At 38.6% G+C, this 25,532-nt stretch overlaps 1 protein-coding gene across 5 annotated transcripts in view; it reads right to left on the reverse strand.

Annotated features, from left to right (window-relative positions):
• The window catches only part of lmf1 (lipase maturation factor 1), a 598,451-nt gene that overhangs the window by 497,684 nt on the left and 75,235 nt on the right, over nucleotides 1-25,532 (reverse strand). Inside the window, exon 1 of one of the 5 annotated variants that reach the window (XM_043711869.1) lies at nucleotides 6,337-6,386. The exons of the other annotated variants lie outside the window; for them this stretch is intronic. The gene's annotated coding sequence lies outside the window, so the exon portion shown is untranslated. Of the gene's footprint in view, nucleotides 1-6,336; nucleotides 6,387-25,532 lie in introns of those variants that run through there. 5 annotated transcript variants of the gene reach the window in all.

Below are 25,532 nucleotides of genomic sequence, written 5' to 3' on the forward strand. Positions count from 1 at the left end.
TACGAGGATAGGTTGAGAGTGCTCGGCCTGTTCTCGTTGGGACGGCGAAGGATGAGGGGTGACTTGATAGAGCTTTATAAGATGATCAGAGGAATAGGTAGAGTAGACAGTCAGAAACTTTTTCCCTGGGTACAACAGAGTGTTACAAGGGGACATAAATTTAAGGTGGAGGGTGGAAGGTATAGGGGAGATGTCAGGGGTGGGTTCTTTACCCAGAGAGTGTTGGGGGCATGGAATGCGCTGCCCGTGGGAGTGGTGGAGTCGGAATCATTGGCGACCTTTAAGCGGCATTTGGATAGGTACATGGATGGGTACTTAATCTAGGTTAGAAGTTCGGCACAACATCGTGGGCCGAAGGGCTTGTTCTGTGCTGTATTGTTCTATGTTCTATGTTCTTACAGTGTGGAAACAGGCCCTTCGGCCCAACAAGTCCACACCGACCTGCCGAAGCGTAATCCACCCAGACCCATTCCCTACATTTACCCCTTTACCTAACACTACGGGCAATTTATCATGGCCAATTCACCTAACCTGCATATTTTGGATTGTGGGACGAAACCGGAGCACCCGGAGGAAACCCTTGCAGACAAGGGGAGAAAGTGCAAACTCCACACAGTCAGTCGCCTGAGACGGGAATTGAACCCGGGTCTCTGGCGCTGTGAGGCAGCAATGCTAACCACTGTGCCACCATGCTGCCCACTTTTTTAAAAGCTCAGCATGTCTTGCAGCATTACACCATAACAGATGTAAAACGTCAGTAGTTCCATCACAAACTCAATCCCTCCCTCGCTTATCCCAAGGGGGTTATTTGCACCTTCATTTTTTGTTAAAAGTCAACATTTTTTATAAATTGTCGTAGTCTTAAAAATTCAGGAAACCCAAATTGGAACAAGTGTAAAAATGAAGTAAACCAAGGACTGTGAAGTTGAATACTTTTTCATTATACTTCTGCCTTTATAATTTTTTTGTGTTTTCAAATGGCACGAAAGAGTGGAAACAGTGTACAACACTTTTCACTGTATTTTGTAACAAAATACATGTGACAGTAAATAAATCATATCAAAACAGATTGAGGAAGAAGGAGTTAGAAGTTAATTCAATGCATCTTAATTGCAGTACAATTTCTACATCAGTCATCCGAACATTGCAGTATCATTGAAACTAAATAAGTTTATTAAGTATCATAAAATCTCAAAACTAACAATGCACAAGCAGTACAATTACTCTATGTTGCTAGAACAAATTAAAAATTAGCTTTCATTTTATAGAAAACTTGCAGCCTGCAATATTTTCAATGTACAATCGTTATAAATGTGGAATATTCCAACATAAATAGGAGTGAAGGAAAAGTTCCCTCCTACACTGAACCAGCAGCTTCCAAAATCAACCCTCAAGTCAAAACAGAAAGTATTTTATAAAGTGTGTACAACACAAAAGAATGTGATTATAGCTGCCTCAAGAGGATAAATGACGCCTGAGATCAGAGGCCAGCTGCCTGAATGCAATCCATAACACACCTCAGAGCAATAAACTTCATGGAGTTTATTGATAAACCAATCAAGGGAAGAAACGGGCTAGTTAAACAGAACGACTCACAAATGGTAGTCAGCTGGCTGATGCCTGCCCCAATTAACCCTGCAATTACTGATGGTTGCTGACTTCTATCATATGAATTTGTTCTCATGTATTTTAAAATTGACTATCTGAGCTGGTTAACAGTTAATCTAACTATAAAAGAGGCATTTCCTGTGTATGTATCTTCTTTCTAACAAGTGAAATTTTATTTCTTCTAAGGTGAAACTTTACTGAAGAAAACTGTATTAGAAGATCCCTCTTTCTTACATGTGTACATTCTTAGTTTTTAACTCGAAGATAAAACTGATCTGTTCAACAAACATATTTCATAATTTGAGAACATGGCTCAATTCATCTCAACATAACTAGGTCACAAATTAACTATTTTATGCTTTAATGTTGATGGTGTAGGTACACACTAAAATTGTACAAGTTGAAGCTAATTCCTAAATGTGATAAAAACGGTGTACTGAGACAGTGGGCCAAAGTGAAGGCAGGAAGTTGCCTTGCATCAGCTTCTCCAAAATCTACATGTATAGAAGTATATTCAGGACCTTGGCCAACTATCATAAAGAACACTCTTCACTTTCACTATAGAGATCATTTAGCCCCCCCCCCGAGATCAGGGACAATAAAGAGCCATCATCATACTTTATAGCTGACCTAGGCCATTGTCTATTTCAGATATTCATAGGATGCAATGTTTGGCTCCTCAACAAAGGAGAGTAATCAAAGATAAATCTCATTTGTATCTATATGCAATAATCATTGTTTTCCATTTGGCAATAAAAAAAGAAAAGCATTCAGAAGAATATAATCAGGATTGCTCTAAAGAGAAGCAAATAAACTCTGCCCAAAAGATAGTTTTTAAAATATATATTTATTTCTAGAATGTTTAGAATTAGTTTAGAAAGCTATATGCCGTCTGGATACAGCATTGGAAAAGATGGTTCAGACAGTTAACAAAATGGAGTACCAAGATTAGCAACTTGTGATGTCATAGAGCTGTGTTATCTATGTAGAAATTTAGAAAACTCACGAAAGGTGCACATGAAATATGAAGCAACTTCTATAACTACAGACAACAGATTTGTATTTAAAGAGAAATAATGGAAAATTAGCTTTTGGTTCCCCAGTACCTCAGTGAATTTCCCCAGTGAATAGTTGAGTCATAATAACAAGGTATGATGCATGACTTGTTTTAGTGCGTTGACCGCATTGTAGTTGGTTGTAAAATTACTCTTAGCATCTCTGGATTCGGAGACTGATATTTGCCAGGATTCCTACTACAATCAGCATTCACCAGCAGTGCTTAACAGGGAGAGAGAACATGGAGGAAAATAAGTTTTTTTAATATTTTGTTATTACCAAGTTGTAAAGATTGCACTAATAATCAAACTCCACTATTCTACAAGTTATTATAAATATGTAAATATCCAATTTAAACAAGCAAGATAGCAACATACTTAGAAATAGGAGCAGGCCATTCAGACCCTCAAGCATTTTCCACCTTTCAATGAGGTCATGGCTGATCTATGACCTAACCGATATCCCTTAATGGCTTTGCTTAACAAATAAGTATCTATCTCAGATTTAAAATTAACAACTGATCCTGCATCCACTGTCATTTGTGGAAGAGAGTTCTGAACAACTACCACCCTTTGTATATAAAATTGCTTCCCAACATCTCTCCTGAAAGATCTGGCTCTAATTCATAGAATCCTTACAGCGTGGAAGCAGGCCATTTAGCCCATCAAGTCCACACCGACCCTCCAAACTGCATCCCACCCAGACTCACCTTTTACTCTATCTCTGTAACCCTGCATTTCCCATGGTGAATACACATCTTTGGACTGTGGGAGGAAACCAGAGCACCCGGAGGAAACTCACGCGGATACAGGGAGAATATACAAACTTTACACAGACATTCGCCCGAGGCTGGAATCAAACCCAGGTCCCTGACACAGTGAGGCAGCAGTACTAACCACTGAGCTACCATGCCACCCATTCTCAGACTATGCCCCTGAGTTTCTAGAATCTCCAAACAATGGAAATAGATTATCCTAATCTCCCCTGTTTTATCCCCTTTTAAAGTCTTGAAGACTTCAATCTGATCATTCCTTAACTTGTAAATTCTAGAGAAAACAGGTCAAAGTGATGGAATATCATAACTAAACCTTTGAAAGCAAGGTATTATTTTTGCAAACCTATATTGTACACCCAAAGCCAATATATCAGTCCTAAGGTGAGGTGCCCAGATCTGCTGACAATACTCCAAGTGGGGTCTAACCAGGGTTTTGAATAACTGCAGCATAATTTCTGCATCCTTATACTCCAGACTGATACATGATCAATTTGCCTGATATTCAGGACAAAAGCAATACACACTAGATGTCATCATAAACATGAAAATAGCTAGATTTATTGTAACTACACTTATCCTTTAACAACTGGTGGAGAATATAAGATTGCTCATCTCCTATTATGTGACTTAAGATACACCCTTTTAAAAGCCTAAAAACATACATTCATTTATAAGACTGACAAATGACAGACAATTTAACACATTATGGCTGTGAAAATGGTCAGGAAAAACAAAACTATGAAAGTCAGAAGTCCAGTCCCCAGAGTGAGCAGTTATTTCTCACGATTCTTCTGGTTTTTACAATGATAACAAGCTGTTACATTTTCTTTCTTAATTTGATAACTGTTCAGGTGGACCTTAATCTTTTCTTATAATAGAATTATGTTTTTTAAGTCTCTGGGTGTTTTTGTCATTGCACTCACGCAGAGAGAAGGGAAAAGCCATCTTCTGTTTGCCAAGTCTAGATGTTTCTGGTTGTGCTGCTTTCACAGGTTACTGCTGCTCAACCAATCCAAGGGCTGGTGTTGGCAGTTTCTCCTTAACTCAAAATCTCCTGGTGCTGCTCTGTTTAATAATGTAACCAACTCTCTGTTCCAAAAGCAACACAATCTTCTCCAGTTTTAAACGTATCACTCAATCCCACTTGATTTTTAAAACTGTAAAACTCTCCTAGTATTTCATAGTTCAAAAAGGAAAACTATGTAGTCCCTTCCTATATATCCTATGCAATCACAATCAAACATATTTGGTTGCTGTAAATATTGCTATTCATGTACATCAATTATTATACAATGGTTAACCTATCCATGAAACTACAAATTACTTTTTTCCCTGTTAAGGTCAAAGAGGAGACAAAATAAACATTTTAACTCCAAAAAATCTGTAAAACTTGCAAAATTAATAAGTTAAAAAAACTTAAAGAATCAAATTGGCATCTGGCAAGTTTGTCTCTCAAGTCTTTGCTGCTATCAGGCAGAATGCCTACTACCATCAACAAGCCTTCAGCACGAGCAGCAGTTTTCTTTGGGGGATGGGGTTGTATTTTTAAAATGATACAAAAGAAAGACTTTGATTTAATTGTGTGATGAGATGGAGGTTTGCGGGGAACACACTTTCATGTCTCGGGTGCTGAGAAATCTCTTTACTTGAAAGTTGGAATGCTTTTCTAAAGGAAGAGTTTGAGATTTGACCAGGGTAGTTCTAAACATGCAAACTGAAAATCCAAATGTCTTAATTAATTTACAGCACCAGTACCTAAAGCAACAAGGAACAGAACGTTTCTCGTTAGGGCGCCCCAAGACAATTTGGTGAGAAGCCATATTTTACCAAAAGGAAGATCACTAATTATCTTATTGAAAATGTTTTGGGTTTTACAGACCACAAATTTATATATCTAATCCGTAATGTTCTTACTTTATCATTTATCATTTTGATAGCGTATTTATAAAAAAACGCATCATTTGAGCTTAATGGTCTTTAGCCTATCTAAAAACACTATTCATAATCAATAATATCTTGTTATGTGCATCACATATCTGTATCTCTCTTTCTATTTGAGCATTTTTATGCCCCTGCACAGCCTGGAATTTTAACAAGGTTCTCTTGAAAACAATTCATCTTCATTGTCTATCAATCATCACCTCCTCCACACATACCTACTTAACTAAATAACCTGAAGGAAGAACATAAAATGCTGACATAAAATATATAATCTTCTACCAAAAGAAGTTCAATTATCATTGACACTCATAAAAAACTAAAAGTGCAATAACATGATCTAAGAAAACAAAATTAGTTATACTTAGTTCACTTTTTAAAATTATTATTGTCAATGAATCTCATTCACAAATGTTGGATAATAAAATGCATGGAAACAATAACCAAACCATTTGAATAAATCAAAAACATACCAAACTTGACATGATGACAAATGGGATGCACATTTTATACATTAAACCTGATGGGGTTGACTTTCTCATATATAAATCAACATGTACTAACTAGGACTGGGAAAAATCAGAGCCTCTAAAAAAAAGAAACTTTATTCAAAACTTACCATCTGCTTTGGGAGGTTCAAGAGAAGTGATAACATTCATCAGCAACACAGACATTATAAATACATAACACAAGAATTTATCAACAATTTCTTGAGCAACTGCAATGAATTATTGTTCCAGCACTGTTTAGCCATAATTAGCATGTGAGTTTTTAAACCACTGTTCATTTCCAGAAAGGGTGTCAGATAGCCTTGTAATTGTGGATTAAGAACTGGACTAGGAATCCAGAGGTCAAGAGTTCAAATCTGACTACTGCAATAGTGAAAGCAAAATCAATAAAATCAGGTAATTTGTGAGTTTGTATCATAAAGGTGCTACAAAGTGATTAGTATGCTTTACCTGGTCAGTCTGGCACCTGAACTCCAGTTCCATAACTCCCTCAGGGCAACTAGATACTGTAAATGCTACCTGACTAGTGTCATCCAAAGCCCAAGAAACTATTTCTTTAAAGGCAAGCTGACGAGCAGATGGCCAGTATTCCCGAAGTACTCTTGCTGTGCAAACCTGGAAATTTTAGGTTTAAAAAGGCTTTATTTGGGTAGATCAATTTTTATATTCTCATATATTTGTTTTGATTACTGATTATAAAGTGATGATAAAAGAGATGCAAAAATTGATTAAGGATAGTCAGCAACGTGTTGTGCAAGGAAAATCATGTCTCACAAACTTGATAGAGTTTTTTGAGGAAGTTAGCAAAAAGATTGATGGTGGCAGAGCAGTAGACGTTGGTTATCTGGATTTTAGTAAAGACTTTGACAAGGATCCGCATGGTAGACTAATTAATAAAGTTAAGTCACATGGATTCAGGGTGAGTTTGCCAATTGGATACATAATTGGCTTAATAGCAGGAGACAATGAGATTTGGTGATAGTGTTGTAGAACAGAGGGACTAGGGTTGTAGGTACATAATTATTTGAAGTTTGCTTCACATATAGACAGGGTGATTAAAATGGCATTTGGCATGCTTGCCTTCATTGCTCAATCCCTTGAGTACAGGAGTTGGGAAGTCATGTTGAGGTTGCACAGGACATTGGTGAGGCCTCTTCTTGAATACTGTGTCCATTTCTGGTCACCCAGTTATACGAAGGATATTATCAAGCTGGACAGGGTTCAGATGAAATTTACCAGAATGTTGCTGGGTATGGAATGTTTGAGTTATAAAGAAAGACTGGATAGGCTGGGACTTTTTTCAATGGAGTGTAGGAGCTTGGGAGGTGACCTGATAAAATAATGAGAGATATAGATAGAGTTAATGGTAAGTTGTCTTTTCCCTGGATGGGGGACTTCAAGACCGGGAGCACATTCTTAAGGTGAGATGAGAGGGATTTAAAAAAGACATGAGGCAAAGTTTTTACACAGAAGGTGGTTCATGTGTGGAATGAACTTCCTGAGAAAGTGGTGGATGTGGGTACAAACATTAAAAGACATTTGGATGACATGGCAAGATGGAGCGATTTTGCAGAACTACCGTGGATGGCTCTGCCTAATAGCCAAGGCATATTGGTGTTTTTTTTGCCATCCCTGGCCAACTTATGTGGAGGAATTATTAGTTTAAAACCTTACATAACACATATTTGTTAATATTTGGGAGTGGCAAGCATGCCAAAAGAAAATTGAGTGAGCAAACAGCAGCAGGGAGGACACGCCCCTGCAGCACTGAGCACACCAGAGGCCACAGCAGCAGCCTCTCCTGAACCCGGGGGAACCTGACAGACTCACAGGAATTGGCAGTGGCAATGGTGAGACTGACCTTGAAGGTTGGAGCTGCGATTGAGGAGATCCGTACCCAGGTCCAACCCATCCTGTCCATGCTGCAGTAGCATGATTGGGAGCTCCAGGGCCTCGGAGAATGGATGGAGGAGGTGGAGGGTCGAGCCAAGGCCTCAGAAGCGGCCATCTAGTCCTCATCTGGTTGGATCCAGGTACTGAATCTGTAGACTTTATGAGACCAAGCCGATGACCTCAAAAATAGAGGTCGGTGGACAAATCTTTGGATTGTCGGGCTCCTGGAGGGTAAAGACGGTGGGCAGCCAGTCAGCTTCTTTGAAAAGTGGCTGCCGCAATTCCTGGGCCTTCAAATCAAATCCGGACGCCTGCAGATTGAAAGGGCCTATCAGATCACAGTGCACAGGTCTGGGCTGGTACAGCACCCCCACATGGTTCTAGTGCACTTCCACACATACAAGGACAAGCAAAAAGTGATAGAAGCCTGAAGATCACTGGGAAAAGACCCACAGGCACTGCTGCACAAGGGGTCAAAACTCACATTTTTCCAGGATTTCTCGGCAGCTTTAATTTGAAGAGGAAGTCCTTCGATGAAGTTGAAAAGAAGCTGAGGAACCTGGGCATCCAGTACTCCATGAGGTACCCCACAGTGCTCCGTTTCAGCCATGAGGACTCAGCTTTATCAGCTGAGTCAAATGTATAAACTAAGTCCTTTGTAGTCACTTTAAAATAGACCAACTGGTCTGAAGAATATGGTTAATGTTCATCCTTTTTTCCTTTTTTCCTTTTCTCCTCTCCCCTTTTTTTCTCTTTCCCTAATAATTTTATTTTAAATCTTTGGAATATGTTGTTCCTATTGTATTTTTATAACTGGACAGAGTGCTTATCCTGACTTTGTCTTTTTTGTTGACTTAAGGATCATTTCCTTGTTTAGTATTTTTAACCTAAGGCTGGGGCATAGTCCAGGCTTGAAGGAGCTATGAAGGATGGAAAGGGTAGGGTGAGTGCCCCCTATGGGCAGGGGGCAGAGTCTCCCGTTCAAAGTTTTATAGTTGGATTTCTTTGTAGTTTTTTGGTAGCAATAGCCATTTGTAGTTATGGTAGAGTGGTTTTTGTGTACACAATTCTGCGACTCTGAGTCTTTACTTGTGCTCAGCGCATTGCAAGCAGATTTCTCCCTCCTGGGAGTTCAAGCGTCTCTGACAGGAGATGTGGTTGAGTGTCTTGTTAAATGCACCTGAAACATCAAAGGAACTCATTCACGTGTTAAAAGAAAAACGTGCTTTCTAATCTTAAGAGGGAAAGGGCTGATATTGCTCTATAGTGGGAAACCCATCTTGATGATGGGGAACACCTAAAGCTACAACAGGGGTTTATGACCAGGTATTCTTTTCATCCTTTACTACTAAAAGTAGGGGAGTGGCGGTACTCATACAGAAAAATCTTCCGTTCACATTATTAGAACAGATGAAAGATAAGCAAGGGGAGTTTGTGATACTTAAGGCTCTGATACATGGAGAGCAATGTGGTATTTTAAACGTCTACTGTCATCCAGCGCAACCCCTCAAATTTTTGGTTAGTGCCTTTTCTAAGTTGAGTGCCTTTGGAACACAGCACATTATTACAGAGGGGGGATTTTAATTGTCCTTTGAATCCAACAGTGGACAGGATATATGGAGGGGATTCTGGATCAATGGTGCTGGAAGAGCACAGCAGTTCAGGCAGCATCCGAGGAGCTTCAGTAAAATCGACGTTTCAGGCAAAAGCCCTTGGATATATCTTCACCTACCGGTAGGGTCGTCACCTTTTTTTCAAACCCACATAAATGTCACATGAGGACTGATCCTTTTCTGGCTCCCTCGACCCTCCTAGATTCGATTATGGGTTGTAAAATTGGGAACATAGCTATCGCTGATCACATGGCAGTACATTTGGCGGTTAAAGCCAAACGTTACGGGCTAGGTGTGCAGCACTGGCATCTGGATCCTTTTCTCCTTAAGGATTCCAAATTTGTGGAATACTTTATGAAGGAGTTTCAGGAGTTCTTGACTATCAACTGAGGCACGACTAGTAGTCCATCTATGCTATGGGAGACTGCTAAGGCCTTTGCTAGGGGATTAGCTATTTCCTATTCAGCTAGCTGGAAACGACAGAAGGGAGAACAGCAGCGTCTACGTGACACGCAGTTGAAAGCTGCCGAGGCGGCACATTTTGCGCTGCCTTCAGTGAATAAGCTACAATGGATCATGGCCCTCCCAGCTTGATTGAATTCAATACTTACACAAACCGCAAAGAAAGAACTTGCTTTCGCTCGACAAAGGCTGTTTGAGTATGGGCATAGGCCAAGGAAGGATTTAGCGCATCTGACTAGGAAAAAGCATGCTCCCCAATCCATTGGATTCCAGGGGTTGCCAATGGAGTTACGGTTATATTGCAGGTGACTCAGGATCAAAGTCACTGTGCAAAGAATTTGAGAGATCCTGCATTCCAGGGGTTGACAATGTGGTGCCTGATATTTTTCTGGAGACAGATATGAATACTTATAATTTTGTCAGATAGCCCGTTTTGTTTAGCAAAAATGTCTAACTTTATGATTCATATGTTTTAGGAATATAAGTTTTAGTTTGGCATTGAATTTTTTTTAAATATAAGAAAATGGAAGCACCTGGTAATAAGTTGGTAGACTAGATTGAAGGTATTAAAATTAAGAGGATGGCCTATGCTAGTTTCAAAAGGTTAGACCTGGAAGTGGGAAATCACTAAATAAAGAATAACCTCCTTCTCAATGTCTTAGTTACACAAAAAGGTCTATAGTTATATTCATAAGAGATTTAACTTATTCATGTGGTTCTCAGAATAAAGAAAAGGTTTGAAGAATTTAAGATTATTTGTTTGAAGCTCTAGCTGGTCCATCCTAGGTGTGCAACATTGCAGCCAGGTAAATTTGCAGGGAGATTTTGTATGTTGTTTTTAAATTTATCTGTGATTTTTCACAGAAATGGACAGTTGAAGCCTTGGACCTGCTATGGGAGAACCAGAGCCAGAAATAGAACATAGAACATAGAAGAATACAGCGCAATACAGGCCCTTTGGCCCTTGATTATGCGCCGATCCAAGCCCACCTAGCCTACACTAGTCCACTATCCTCCATATGCCTATCCAATGCCCGCTTAAATGCCCATAAAGAGGGAGTGTCCACCACTGCTACTGGCAGGGCATTCCATGAACTCACGACTCGCTGAGTAAAGAACCTACCCCTAACATCTGTCCTATACCTACCACCCCCCCCCCTTAATTTAAAGCTATGCCCCCTTGCCAGAAGATAGAAAGGATCAAAGCTTGAACTTCAGAGTTGTTGGATATCAGAATCATTTCCAGGACAGGAGATGGTTATTTAAACTTTTGCATGCCAAAATAATTGGGATCAATGCCTTTGCAGGGAAGTTGAAAAAGATTTAATCAAAATTGGAAGGGAGTGGGTTCCAACATATAGAAATAGAAAAGATGTATAAAGGAGTGAAAGTATTGACTAGCACTAGATTAAAGAAGGAAGTAGCAGGTTAAGGCCAACAAGGAACATAAGACATTCCTAACCTGTGTCTATGTAAACACACAAAAATGTGTTATAAATAAAGTTTGTGAGCTGAAAGCACAAACAATCATGTGGAAACAGCATGTTGTGGCAAACCAAATAACAGAACATTGCTTAAAAAGTGGTGGGCTTAACAAGACAGATTATGATGGAATAAGCTAATTGCATTTTGTTTTGATGGCACAACAGAGAAAGCTGTTGAACTGAATTTAATGCAAACTGTCTACATGAATTTTAATAAAATGTTTGATTAAGTACCAATAAAGGACTGGTTTCCAAAATTAAGCCTCGAGCAGTTGGAAGATAAGTGACAGCTTGCAGTGAAAACCTGGTTTAAGGACAGAAAATGGAGAACTTCATCTCATTTTCCACTTGGTGACCTTGTAGCTTCTAGGACTCAACACCAAGTCAAATAACTTTAGAGCTTGATTTCATTCTTTCATGTTTTTTACCCACTTTACACCTGGTCCTGTTATGATTATGGGTTGTTTTTCACACAGTCACCCATTCTTACCTACTCTTAGCTCTAATTATAATCTATTCCGCTTTACTTCTGTCCAGGCTTGCAATACATGATCTGCTTGTTTACCTACCTCTTTCTTTCTGGGCTCCAACTTTTCCTATCCAATCACTTTGCCCACAACATAAGTGAGACTCACTGGCCTATAGTTACTAGAGTTATCCCTACTCCCCTACTTGAACAAGTGAACCACATTTGCTATTCTCCAGTCTTCTGGCACTATTCCTGTAGACAACGAGGACATAAAAATCAAGGCCAATGGCTCTGCAATCTCCTCCCTTGCTTCCCAGAGAATCCTAGGATAAATGCCATCAGGCCCAGGGGACTTATCTATTTTCACCCTTTCCAGAATTTCCAACACCTCTTCCCTACATATCTCAAAGCCATTCATTCTACTTAATTGTGACTCAGTATTCACATCGGCAACAATGTCCTGTTCCTGAGTGAATACTGATCTGTCAAAGCTGTAAACCAGTGTTAGACAGCCATCAAAAACCCAAGTACATTTTCCTTGTGCTGAAGTCATTCGGCAATAAAACAGGCATGAGCCTCAGTCCACGGTTGAAGTAGGACAGGAACACTTTATGGTGCTCGCAGGAGTGGGAAATATGATGTGGAGTGACTGAAATAAGCACAAGCCAAAATTTTAAACTCCCAACAGGTTGAAGTGCGGAGATTAAATAAACAAATTGTCTGTGCTGTGTCAGGTTTCATGCCACCCTGTGACAACTACCCATTTCTTTTTAAATGACAATGAGTACTCATTGACTTGAAATCTTTTCAAAATTCCATCTTACCTTCAAGGTAAAGTCAATAGTATATAGCAATCTTGTGGTAACTGTGTACATCTGTTTAAAGGTGTGTTCTACAGTCAACTTTGGTGCAGTTGTGTCTGAGGTAGTTGGCTTTCCTTGTTGAATTCTACAGCACCAGAGAGGGGAGCAGGTGAATTGTTGTTTGCATGGAGGTTTGGGACCAGCAAAGATGAGTCAATGCTAAGAGTTGAGGGATGTAAAGTGGGTTCTGGCTATGGAAGAGTGGAAGAGATTCCCTACAGTGTGGAAACAGGCCCTTCGGCCCAACAAGTCCACACTGACCCTCCGACGAGTAACCCACCCAGACCCATTTCCCTCTGACTAATACACCTAACACTCTAGGCAATTTGACATGGCCAATTCACCTGGCCTGCACATCTTTGGACTGTGGGAGGAAACCAGAGCACCCAGTGGAAACCCACACAGACACGGGGAGAATGTGCAAACTCCACACAGACAGTTGCCTGAGGCTGGAATCGAACCTGGGACCCTAGTACTGTGAGGCAGCAGTGCTAACCACTGAGCCACCGTGCCATTGGTATGAAAATATAGGGCCTAAAGGATGGTGACAGTATTATTCATATTGGGTCCATCTCAGGTTTTTGACTGGCAGAATTCTTACAGAGCTTTGACTTCATCAGAACATTGCAATCATCCCAACTGAGAGTGATTTCAGACAATACAAAGAAGGGAAGGCAGCTGAGTCTGTAGGTTCAGTCACATCCACCAGAGTGGCAAATACAATACAGGATTCTAATCTGAACCCTCAATAAAAATAATGAATGCAAAAACACAGTATTATTTTGTCCACAGAAAAGAAGTTTATCTAATTCCCATAACCATCAATGCTACCCACCATAATGATTATGACGATTCACAGTGAAGTGAAGCTAATGTAATGCGAAATAGTTACAAGTGCAATTTAAACATGAAAGTAGCTGTGCTACTTTTGTGCTCCCAATAACTCTTAAGTTAAAGCAGTAAAATTGTACCCATTATGAAAAGCTTCTCTATTTGTCCAGCAATTTGTTTTATAAATTGCCATACCTTGTGCACTCGCTGATGGTCGGAGGTTTCACCGCTGAATAGTTTTCCTACCCTGCATACAGTGGACACTTTAAATTTTAATTTCATGGAAACCAGCAAACAGAAAGAAAATAGAATCAGTGCCCGTTTCCTGTTCCCCAGTCAGTAAAGATGCACCACAGATAAAATTCTGTCTAAGAGATTCTTAAAGAGAGTTGGTGGGTCACCCAACTAAATGCTAGTAGAGGGCCTCCTAAGAAATCTCAAATCTCAGAGAATAGTGGGACCAGAGGAGCATTTTAGAAATTCACCAAAGCTCCTTATACAGCATTTTCCACTACTATATGGAATGGCAAGGGCAGCAAATGCATGGGAACACTACCACTACCACCACAAGCTCCCTTCCAAGCTACTCGGACTCTGACTTGGAAATAGACCTCCTTTCCTTCACTGTTGCTGGATCAAAATGGTTATATCAAATGGACTGTGACGGTTCAAGAAGGCTGCTCACCACCACCTTCTCAAGGATGTAACAAATGCTGGCCCAGCCAATGACACCCATGAATTAACTTTTAAAAAAAGGAGAACAGCAATGAATTACTAAGAGCTATGGCATACTTTGAAATGGCCACGAGAGAAGTGAAGGAGCCATCAGTATCCTGTAAAGCACTGGGGGACTCTTGGGTGGAAGTAAAAGTGGACCAGGGAGAATCTTGTTCCGGTTTTCTTGCTTAAGAAGAAATAGTTACAAAATACAGTGTGTGAAATAAAAACTGATCAACCATGGTCCTACTGAAGGGTAAGCAGACCTGAGGGGTCAAAAGTCAATTCCTATTTTTCTTTTCTAAGTTTGTAGTATTTGCTTTAACTCATGTACTGTAGAAGATTTTAATTCAAAACATGAGATTCTGTGGTGTAATATTCAGTTAATAACTGGGAATTAAAATTGTAAAAAATGTTGGTAGTTTCCCTTAAAATATGACAGTGGTTTTGCTATTCTATGTGTAATTTATAGATCATGTCAATCATAATTTGCCTGTTAATTAAACTTTAATTTTTGTTGATTGAGTCATGTTAAAATAAATGCTACAAAAAGTGAAATCTTGTTGGCGATTACTTCGTTTGGTGCTCATTCTGTAAATTTGATTAATTTGGTTTAAGATTTCCCCAGACGGATTATAGAACAAGTTTAAACTTATTGTAACGTGCACACTCAATTACAACATGAAAATCTAAATCTGTCAGAATCAAGTTAGGAACATAACCATTCAAGGTCCATGGAATTGACACACTGACGTGATATAAAAATGTACACATAATACATTTTGTTTAACTTCCCTCCTCACCATCAGTTATAATTTAAATAATGTGTAGTGACGATGGCTGGTTTACGCACAGTACATTACGTCTAGAATGAATACTTCCAATGGGCAGCCTTTTCATTCACCCTCATCTTATGGTTGAGTAAAGTTTTGGTTTTGTTTCCCCAGAAGAACCTTTTCTTGAACATTACTTTTGCTGCACAACATTCACATCATCTTGCCTGCCAATACCTTGAGTTTACCAAATGCCATTCTATAACCAGACTGTACAAAAGTCATATCTTCAGAAGCTGTTCCTAACCATGTCATTTAAAGTTTGAATCAATATTCTTAGTAATTTGCATGTGCAATATTTCAAACTGCAGATACTAACAGATTTTGGTATTGATTTATAACTTCCATACTAATAAGTCAAATAAAAACCTCTGCAAATCACTATCCATCCAAAATTGCTGTAGCATGGCATTCCCTGAATTACATTCTAGTCAGAAGTGATCTGGCTGCATTCTTTCTCCCAATGTGCAGTGTTTTACCCATGCTGTACATCTCTATGACTCTATGACATATTTCATAGGTCCTTCATTATCCCTTCAAATCTGACTGCCCTCTGTGATTTGTTAACTCTGAATATGATGGGTTATATTGAGCTATGAATCCATATCACTTGGATAAATATTGCCATGTGTACAAACATTAATTTCTCCCATAATTTCATGGTGCCCTCTCATTATATTACCCCTTCAATCAGTACCTTTTTGTTTTCTATCCTTTAAACATTTATCAACATCAGATTTTGAATTCCCATTGCTCCATAAATTGGCAAAAAACGAACATGAAATATTTACATTGCTGAAGATTTGATAGAAAACATCCAATAATTAAACAACATTGTTTAATGTTAGATCTATTACTTACAAAGGCAACTAATCAGTGTTCACAATTTTTAAGCCAACTGTTTCAAGGAAGGATAAACTAATATTAACTAGTATTGAACTAATTTTGTTCTTGCTTCCCAAGAATAAAGGTCTGAAATTAGAAAAGGTAGTGGTTACACCTACAGATTGGAAAGCAATAGTCATTGTTACATATGCATAACTATGAGTTCTATATTAAAGCCATAGTTCAGTCTCCATGCAAAAAGCAGGGTCAATCTTGTCAGTTTGGTGTTCAAGAGTGTACCTTTGCAAACAGAATTTGCATTGAAAGCACTTAGAGCAGAAGGAAGGTAGTGCAAGAGTTAAACAACCAATCTGGAAACATTTAATGGGAATGTCCATTACCTAGGCCAGCACCAAGCTGGGTTTCTTTTAGTAATTGTTTCCTTAAGGCACAACTTTTAGCACTAATAGGTTTTATTAAAACTTCCAATTGGGTCAGTAAACCCCTCATTATGCTGTTTTTACAGCATGAAATTAAAGGAGAAGAGGAGGTGAAAGGTCAAAACTAAAATTTGACACAGAACTATTCTCCAAAGGTGATGTTATGATTAGAAACACAAGAGTTCAACTGACCAGGCCACATAAACATCCGAATCCACCACTATGAAAGCAAGAAAAGTGATAGCATGAAATATTAACCTATGCTTCCTCCAGAGATGCTGCTGTAAATAAACCTTCTATGATCTGGCAATAAACTGAAAATAATTGAAGTAAATATATCCAATATGTTGACTTTAATAGAAGGCACTCTTTGGAATTTGAGAGCAATATTCCTCAATTCTAATATGCTGGTCAACATGCAAACCAATTTTGGTCACAGGTTAAGTGCAAGAAACAGAGGGCTGGCACAGGTCCAGAAAATGCTGTAACTCCAAAATGAGCCATACAGAGTTAGGACACAGGTTCAAGCACATAATTCCTCAACAGGGCAAGGTATTAATCTTGGCTGTGCCACCTTTGGGTAGTACCAGTGGAAGGCAGACAGGAAATAGAAAATCTCTGGGCACTCCAAAATTGGTTTACACACAATAGAATGTGAAAGGCTGGAATCAATGTTTTAAAAAATACACTTTAGTGGCTAAGAAAATACTGTTCCAAGAAATACTTAAAGCAAATCCATATTCAAAGTATGCTTGCTAGCATTCATTTCAGCAAAGATGTGTGTGTACTAGCTTCAGCAGCATGGAGCTATTTTACTCAACCATACCAGTGACATAGTTGCAAGCATTCTCTGCAGCCTTAACAGATTCATGTAAAACCCTGTTTGTGAGGTGACTTCGGCCAACACTGTTTCTCTCAAAATGCGTGAGACAAAAATACAGCGTATGTCAAGTAACCAATCTTTAGTTTCCTAAGACAAATAATAAATGTCAGAAGCAAATTTGAATTGGCACAGAAAAGGTAATTACCCATCAGTCTCCTTCAACTGTCTCACAGCTTTGCGATAAATTGCTTTGAGCAAAGAATCATACAAGCTGAATATATACTAATTCAAGCTTTTTCCAACAATTAATTATATTACCTTTGATGTATACTACAATTCCATTTACGCATTTTTGTTTCATATGTCTTTTGACCCTTAAATACCGTAATTCCCAAGCTTGAAAATTTTAATTCATCCAGCAGCCATGGTCTTCAGAAGAACAAGATTCTTGGAAAATATATCTACTGGCCTGTACTTCATTTTAGGATTATGTCCCCTTCTTTTCTACTCCTCACTGAAGGAAACCATTTCCCTGTATCTACTTGTGAATCACTTCTGCTGAATTCATGCTTTAAAAATCAGTGATAAAATCTAATTTGAGAATTGGAAGCATTATTGCAATTGGTTAGTGATCTTGATCTATAATTCACAATCAAGGATTGACTTACTGTCCTACTAGGCCATATACATGCCCTTAGATTGACATGAAAATGTGTTGCTGGAAAAGTGCAGCAGGTCAGGCAGCATCCAAGGAACAGGAGAATCGACGTTTCGGGCATAAGCCCTTCTTGAAGGACTTATGCCCGAAACGTCGATTCTCCTGTTCCTTGGATGCTGCCTGACCTGCTGCGCTTTTCCAGCAACACATTTTCAGCTCTGATCTCCAGCATCTGCAGTCCTCACTTTCTCCTTAGATTGACATACCTATGAAGAGTCAACTGCAGTCATCCAGATTTTAACAACTTAACATGACATGAACAAGAAAATCCAAATCCAAACTGTCACTTAAATAAGTATAGAACACAAATTCAAAATCATAGGATTAACAAACATTATATGGGTCACAAAAAATGCACTGGTAAACTTTAACATTGTTCGAAGGAAACATAGAGCCACTGCTTTTTGTCTTACATGCATCGGGACCAGGATGTAAAACACATACAATGGGAAACAAAAATCAGAATTAGACTTCTATGGCTAATGCAGCAGCACAGAATGCCACACAACTAACCAAACAATTATCCTGGAGGTGGTTCCTATTAAAACAAAAATAAAACATTGCCATACATAAATTAAACACAGTATTATTCAAGCTTACAGGTGAAAGCAAAATATTGTTGATGCTGAAAATCTAAAATAAAGGGAAAATGCTGGAGAAATTCAGCAAGTCTGGCTGCATCTTTGGTGACAGAAACAAAGTTGACACAGAACTGCTGAAGAAGAGTCATAGGAGATTCATAGCATTAACTTTGTTTCTCTGGCCACAACATAAACATTGATGTTTTTGCAAATCGGTATACATTAATAATTTTTTCACTTCAGTATGGTGTCAAAGTTTCTCATCTCGCATTCATCAAGATAAGGATAAGAACAAGAACACAAAATTTCAAATGATCTCAGCAATTTATACGATAGGAGAAAAGATTGCTGATTGGTCAAGTCATTGCCATGGAGAAAGCAATACAAAACAATCATTAGTGAGCCAATAGCTAATCTAACAATAAATTCTAAATAATTCAGCTCACAATGTGGCTCATTTAGGCTTGGCAGAAGCAACATACATTCATACACAGAGATCCATTCTCTACAAATGTAAGGGATACATTCAAACATTGCACATTTTTCAAAAAACCTGGCAGCTTGAGGAAGCAATGATTCCAAGTTGCTCTCTCCAAGTCAGTGCCTCTGCTCAGAGTCAACTTGCCAACCAGTCAGTATCTTTTTCTCCTGCACAATAATTTGTTGTGATAATGTGAAATTTGCCAATTTCGCATTTGTTCTGATCAATATAAGACAAAAATGTCAATATTTCTCTCTTTCCAACGATATTACCCCAGCATATTCAAATTAAGATGATTTATGCAGTCCTCAGGAATTAAAACTTTTATAAATTTTCATAGTCCTTCAAGTATATCGTAGATAACAGTAACCAATTGTTTGTATCATACTGTATTTTACTTAAACTTTTCTGGAAGCCACATAGTGGACCTGCCACATTAGTGCACTAACAATCTGCAGTAGTTGGATGTTGGCTCAAGCTGGTGAGCTCAACTGGCATCAGAATTGTAAATCTCAGATCAGCTTCCCATTTAATGAAAAGAGAGAGATTGATTCATTGTGCTCTAAACAAAAAAAAACCTTCAAGTGCTGAAACTCAAATGGCTGGAAAAGCTCAACTGGTCCACCAGCATCTGTGGAGAGAAAGCATTTGAGGTCCAATGACCCTTCTTCAAAATTCTTCTGGAGAGTTCTGGAGCAGGAGACATCAGGGTTACTCTAATTAGGAAAAACATTAATTTGTGAAAGGATCAATTGTTTTCACAACTATGAATTTGTGTTTTGTAGAATTTACATCATTAACATTATGAAGAAGGGTTATTTGACCTGAAACATTAATTCTGCTTTCTCTCCACAGATGCTACCAGACCTGTTGAGTTTTTCCAGCAATTTCTGTTGTGTGTCCTTGTGCTCTAACCGAGTTCCTTGGACCTGGCTCCAAGAAGCACTGGTAGATGGACCGGCTACCTTCCTGTCTGCCATATGGTCTGGTGAAATTAAGAGCATTAGTTAGAAAGTAGAATAGATTTCAGATTAAGGTAACAGAAAATTATTGAAGATGGTCCATTTTTACTTGCCACGTTAGTACTAATGCATTTTCACTTCAGTCGATATACTAATATCATTGAAGGATGAAGGCAGCTTATAATAGTGGAAACAAGGCAAAAATAACCTTAAATACAATTTATTGAATTAGCTGCTAAACCAACATCAGAGAGAACACTGCAGCCTTCACTCCTCAAGCTCTGGGTCAGCTCTCAGTACAAAAGCTGCAGCTTGGTTAATGATGTGAATTCTACAAAACACATATTCATAGTTATGAAAACAATTAATCCTTTCACAAATTAGTGTTTTTCCTAATTAGAATAACACTGAAGTTTCCTGATTTCTCTGCGATAATCAGAATTGAATGGAAAAGAATATATATGTTCTTTATCCTTTACAAGGAAAAGCAACATTAATATATTATTTCCTGTGGCCTACACACCTTAGCCTTGGGTTTGAGTTTTATTCCTCCCAGTACGAGCCCTACGAAAATTAATGATGAACATAAATCGTCTGTGGTTCCAAATTACTTGACAATTAACCCAGCAATGTTTCAAGCTGTAGGATCCACCTGGGAACAAGCCTGATTGATTATGGCGCTGATGGCAAAATTTGTTGGGGCCAACAGAACTAATAATTAGACAGTTATTGATTTCAGAGGTGATGGTAGGAGTGGTGAGCAGACAGTAAGCAGAACCAGATAACAGGCTAAGGACAAAAACCTCCCACTGACAGACCATTTATCAGACTCCTCAATGAGGCATAAACCCACTGCACATGCAGGTTATGAGTACAGAATATAGGCAAGGCTAATTTGATTCAAAGAAAAGTATGACTAGTGCATTCTTCTACCACATAGTGTTGACTGTTTCAGCCATGGATATTACTGAAGTCACTTAGTAACTAATATTCTTGAACATGTTGTCACACTCTTAGCAATTAACTTTCGTGTTACCATATTTTGAATATCAGATAAGCTCTACCATTTAAGTATATTGCTCTCCAATAGTCGACCAATTTATAACAGCTTTATACCCATTGTTTTTCAAAAGGAGTATTTTCTGGCTTAGAAATAATTTGAGATTTTAGTTGGTCCTAAATTTAAGTGAGAGCAACATGGCATTAATTTTTGACTACTTTTTCCTGCAGTCGGCCAGAATGCCCTCGAAGTTTAGGGCATCAAAGAGGTCAACTGTGTATGCCAACACACAACCACCTGATGAAGGAGCGGCGCTCTGAAAGCTAGTGCTTCCAATAAAACCTGTTGACTATAACCTGGCATTTTGTGTGATTTTTAACTTTGCTAGACTAAGCTCACTTTGCTATGCAGCAGTTCTCCTACAGCTATTATTTCCTTTGTTTCAAAATATACGATATTTCTCATTAAAAGATGCTCAACTACTTTAAAGGATTCCACCTCCCAATAAATGAAGACAATATTATTTATATTTCCAGCATTATCCCACTGATCTATAAAGTGCATTTTCTATGTATTTATTTGCTGAATTTGCTGACTGTAAAATATGAATTATTCATATTGCAAAGCATTATATAGAAATTTGACCTTTTAAGATGTTTTAAGTTTCCCTTTGGTTTTTGAAAACTGGCCAAAAGGCCAAGCACTTTAAAAAGTGTATATAAAATGAAGCAAATTGCATTCCATTCATTTAGAATTCAGTTCACCTCACATTACTGTATACATATAAGTGCATTATCTATTGTAGTCATATCCTGCAGAAAATAATGAAATAAGCAATATCTTCTTGAGCAAAACAATTACAGATCAATTTTGTGATCTTTGACAAGCATTGCCAAAAGATCAGCATCAAATGTTAAATATCAACCATATTTGAGGAGACAGTTAACTTGGAATTATATCAGAAATGTGAAATAATAGAGATACAAAGTATAGGTCAATTACCTCACCATGTGGCAAACAGAGGATGCAGATAAGACAGGGCGAAAGAATCATGAAACTAAAAGGAAACAGTCTGGAGATGGAACACAACACAAGAAAGAACATAAAGGAGTTTCAAAGATATGTTTTGCTTTGAATTTTCTGGTAGAAATGGTTGCTACACTATGAAAAACACTGAATAACCAGTGATCAAAAATGTATTATGGTCTAAAGCCAATCTTAAAGCAGACCTACCAACTCAAATACCATACCTGTGTGAACATAATCTTTTATCCAGAACTACCCAGATATAATAATTATTCACTTTTCCATTTTCTGGTTTTACTTGCTTTATTTTGCCAATTGCTCTTTACATGAATACTTATTAACGTTGGTCACAAATGAATGTTTTCTTTGAATGCATCAACTAGGCAAAATACTTAAAAGGAATGCATTCTGGAAGTTACAACCTAAAAATAGCAGGTCCAGACCTCAGATCAGTGGAAATTCTTGACCCTTGATAATGGAGTATTTAGTTCAAGTTGTGTGTTAGTACAGCTGCTCTTCACTTGCAGATAATCAGTCTACCTTTTTTGTTTCAAATGATTTGATTATATAATTATATCCTGATGGGTAATTACGTTATCTTCAACAGTTTCATAAAGCAGAAGATTCAACTTACAAAGGAATTCTGGAAATTACAATACTTGGAGTTTGCTCCAAAATGTTCAAAATTCACAGACACACCCAATAACACCAGAGGCTAACTGAGTACAAGATCATTCAGGAAGAGAAAGTCCTGGAATACTATCTGCATAGATCTCAAACCTCATACAGTCACTTTCTTATTATAATCTTCAACTCCTTCTCATTCAAGAAGTACATATAATACATGGCTTGGAAAGGGTGGACGCTAGGAAATTGTTTCCATTAGGCGAGGAGACTAAGATCCGTGGACACAGCCTTAGAATTAGAGGGGGTAAATTCAGAACAGAAATGCAGAGACATTTCTTCAGCCAGAGAGTGGTGGGCCTGTGGAATTCATTGCCACAGAGTGCAGTGGAGGCTGGGACGCTAAATGTCTTCAAGGCAGAAATTGATAAATTCTTGATGTCACAAGGAATTAAGGGCTACGGGGAGAATGTGGGTAAGTGGAGTTGAAATGCCCATCAGCCATGATTGAATGGCGGAGTGGACCCGATGGGCAGAATGGCCTTACTTCCGCTCCTATGTCTTATGGTCTTATAATTGATTGTAAAATTCACCGAAGCTACCTGCTTCAATCACGATCTAGCAGAATTTTATTGAACTGTATCCTTTTAAGGAAAGGAAAGGTCCAGTATGTAACTTTGTGATTTTCAATTCTTTACCTGACATTGAATCTTTCAATATTAAGAATTTGAACAGATCAACATTGACAACTAATAACCATCACAATCCTTGAATTCGACCAAAACTAGGTACAATGATATTTTCATTTAAAAATTACTGTGAACACTGCAAATCTGAAGATACTAAAAGTACTCAGTAGGTCAGGTGATATTGTGGAGAGACTAACAGAGGTAAATCTATAGCTTGATGACCTTACATCAAATAGGGCAACGACAGTCTTTTTTTATTACCACAACTGGTGATAAAATAACTATAAAATGTATGTACAGTCATGTTATTAATGTATTAACCATATCAAAAATCAAAATGTTTAAATTAAACTTCACTTATCTATTTAAAAATAAACACTGCCAGCCACAAAACATTGCCATTGCAGATGACATGATGCAAACTGACCACAGTTCTGTAAAGTTGCAAGAGTGATTACAAGGACAGAGCTTAAACTCCATCCTCCTAGAATCTCAAATCTTTTATTGTGTGGACTTTGCAGTCAACAATCGCAAAAGAACAGTAGATGGTAAACTCCCAGCAACAAGTGACAAAAGTCATTGAAACCATTATAATAACAGAGGAGCTAGTAAAAGCCCTGACGTTGATGGTGAACAATGGATTCTTTACCAGGGAAAGAAAATAAATCGAAATTAACTTTTTAATGGGTTAACCTCATAAACCTCTGGCTTTTGCGAAGTTTTAACATTTTTCTTTGTCTGTATCCCCAGCAATCTGCCTTTAACCTCAAATCAGAGAATCCCACGCAGCACTGCCTCAAGTCCAACTCTCCTCTAAACCTATTCCCAGAAGTCCTAGACAAAAAAAAACTGTGGATGCTGGAAATCAGAAACAAAAGCAAAGGCAGAAAATGCTCAAAAAACTCAGCAGGTATGGCAGCATCTGTGGAAACATGACTGTAGCTAGGAAAAGGTTGATGTATATGCTACAGTTGGGTCAGGGGAGGGAGTAGGAGCAAACAATAAATGGAGAGGAGGCCAGAGAGACTGAATAGCAACTGAAGAAAGAAATGTATAAAGGTCAACCTCGGAGAATCAATAGCTGCTAATGGAAATGTGATGACAAGGCCTGGTGTGTGGGGAATTAGGGTGAGGACATGGGTGAAGGTGTTCAGGCCCTAAAATTACTGAACTCGATTTTGAGTCATAAAGGTTACAGGGTATTCAAGTGCAAAATGAAATGTTGTTCTTCCAGTTTACACTGAGCTTTGCTAAAGCACTGCATCAAGCCCGGGACAGAGATGCTGGCCAGGGAACACAATGATGTATTGAAATGGCAGTCAACTGGAAACTCAGCGTCATTTTTTGCAGACAGAACATAAGTGGTCTTCAATGCAGTCGCCCAGTCTACATTTCGTCTCCCCAGTGTAGAGAAGTCAATGCAAACCTCCCGCCCCTTACCTTACTTTGGTTCCCTTGGTCACTGCTCCCTCCTCAAAGGAGAAAGGTTCTTTTCTGTCTGTGCAATTGATGCCCCTCAATTTTACACCTCTCTATAATACACACCCTCAGTGTCCTATGCTCCAGGAAAAGCAAACAAAGAACAAAGAAAATTACAGCACAGGAACAGACCCTTTGGCCACCAAGCCTGCGCCGATCCAGATCCTCAGAGCAGTAGATGTAACCTATATGGACTGCAATAAGGCATTCGACAAGGTTCCCCATGGGAGACTGATTAGCAAGGTTAGATCTCATGGAATACAGGGAGAACTAGCCATTTGGATACAGAACTGGCTCAGAGGTAGAAGACAGAGGGTGGTGGCGGCGGGTTATTTTTCAGGCTGGAGGCCTGTGACCAGTGGAGTGCCACAAGGATCGGTGCTGGGCCCTCTACTTTTTATCATTTACATAAATGATTTGGATGCGAGCATAAGAGGTACAGTAGTAAATTTGCAGATGACACCAAAATTGGAAGTGTAGTGAACAGCGAAGAGGTTTACCTCAGATTATAACAGGATCTGGATCAGATGGGCCAATGGGCTGAGAGGTGGCAGATGGAATTTAATTCAGATAAATGAGAGGTGCTGCATTTTGGGAAAGCAAATCTTAGCAGGATTTATACACTTAATGGTAAGGTCCTAGGGAGTGTTGCTGAACAAAGAGACCTTGGAGTGCAGGTTCATAGCTCCTTGAAAGTGGAGTCACCGGTAGATAGGATAGTGAAGAAGGCGTTTGATATGCTTTCCTTTATTGGTCAGAGTATTGAGTACAGGAGTTGGGAGGTCATGTTGCAGTTGTACAGGACATTGGTTAGGCCACTGTTGGAATATTGC

Source organism: Chiloscyllium plagiosum, chromosome 21, assembly GCF_004010195.1.
Source record: "Chiloscyllium plagiosum isolate BGI_BamShark_2017 chromosome 21, ASM401019v2, whole genome shotgun sequence".
Lineage (NCBI taxonomy): Eukaryota > Metazoa > Chordata > Chondrichthyes > Orectolobiformes > Hemiscylliidae > Chiloscyllium > Chiloscyllium plagiosum.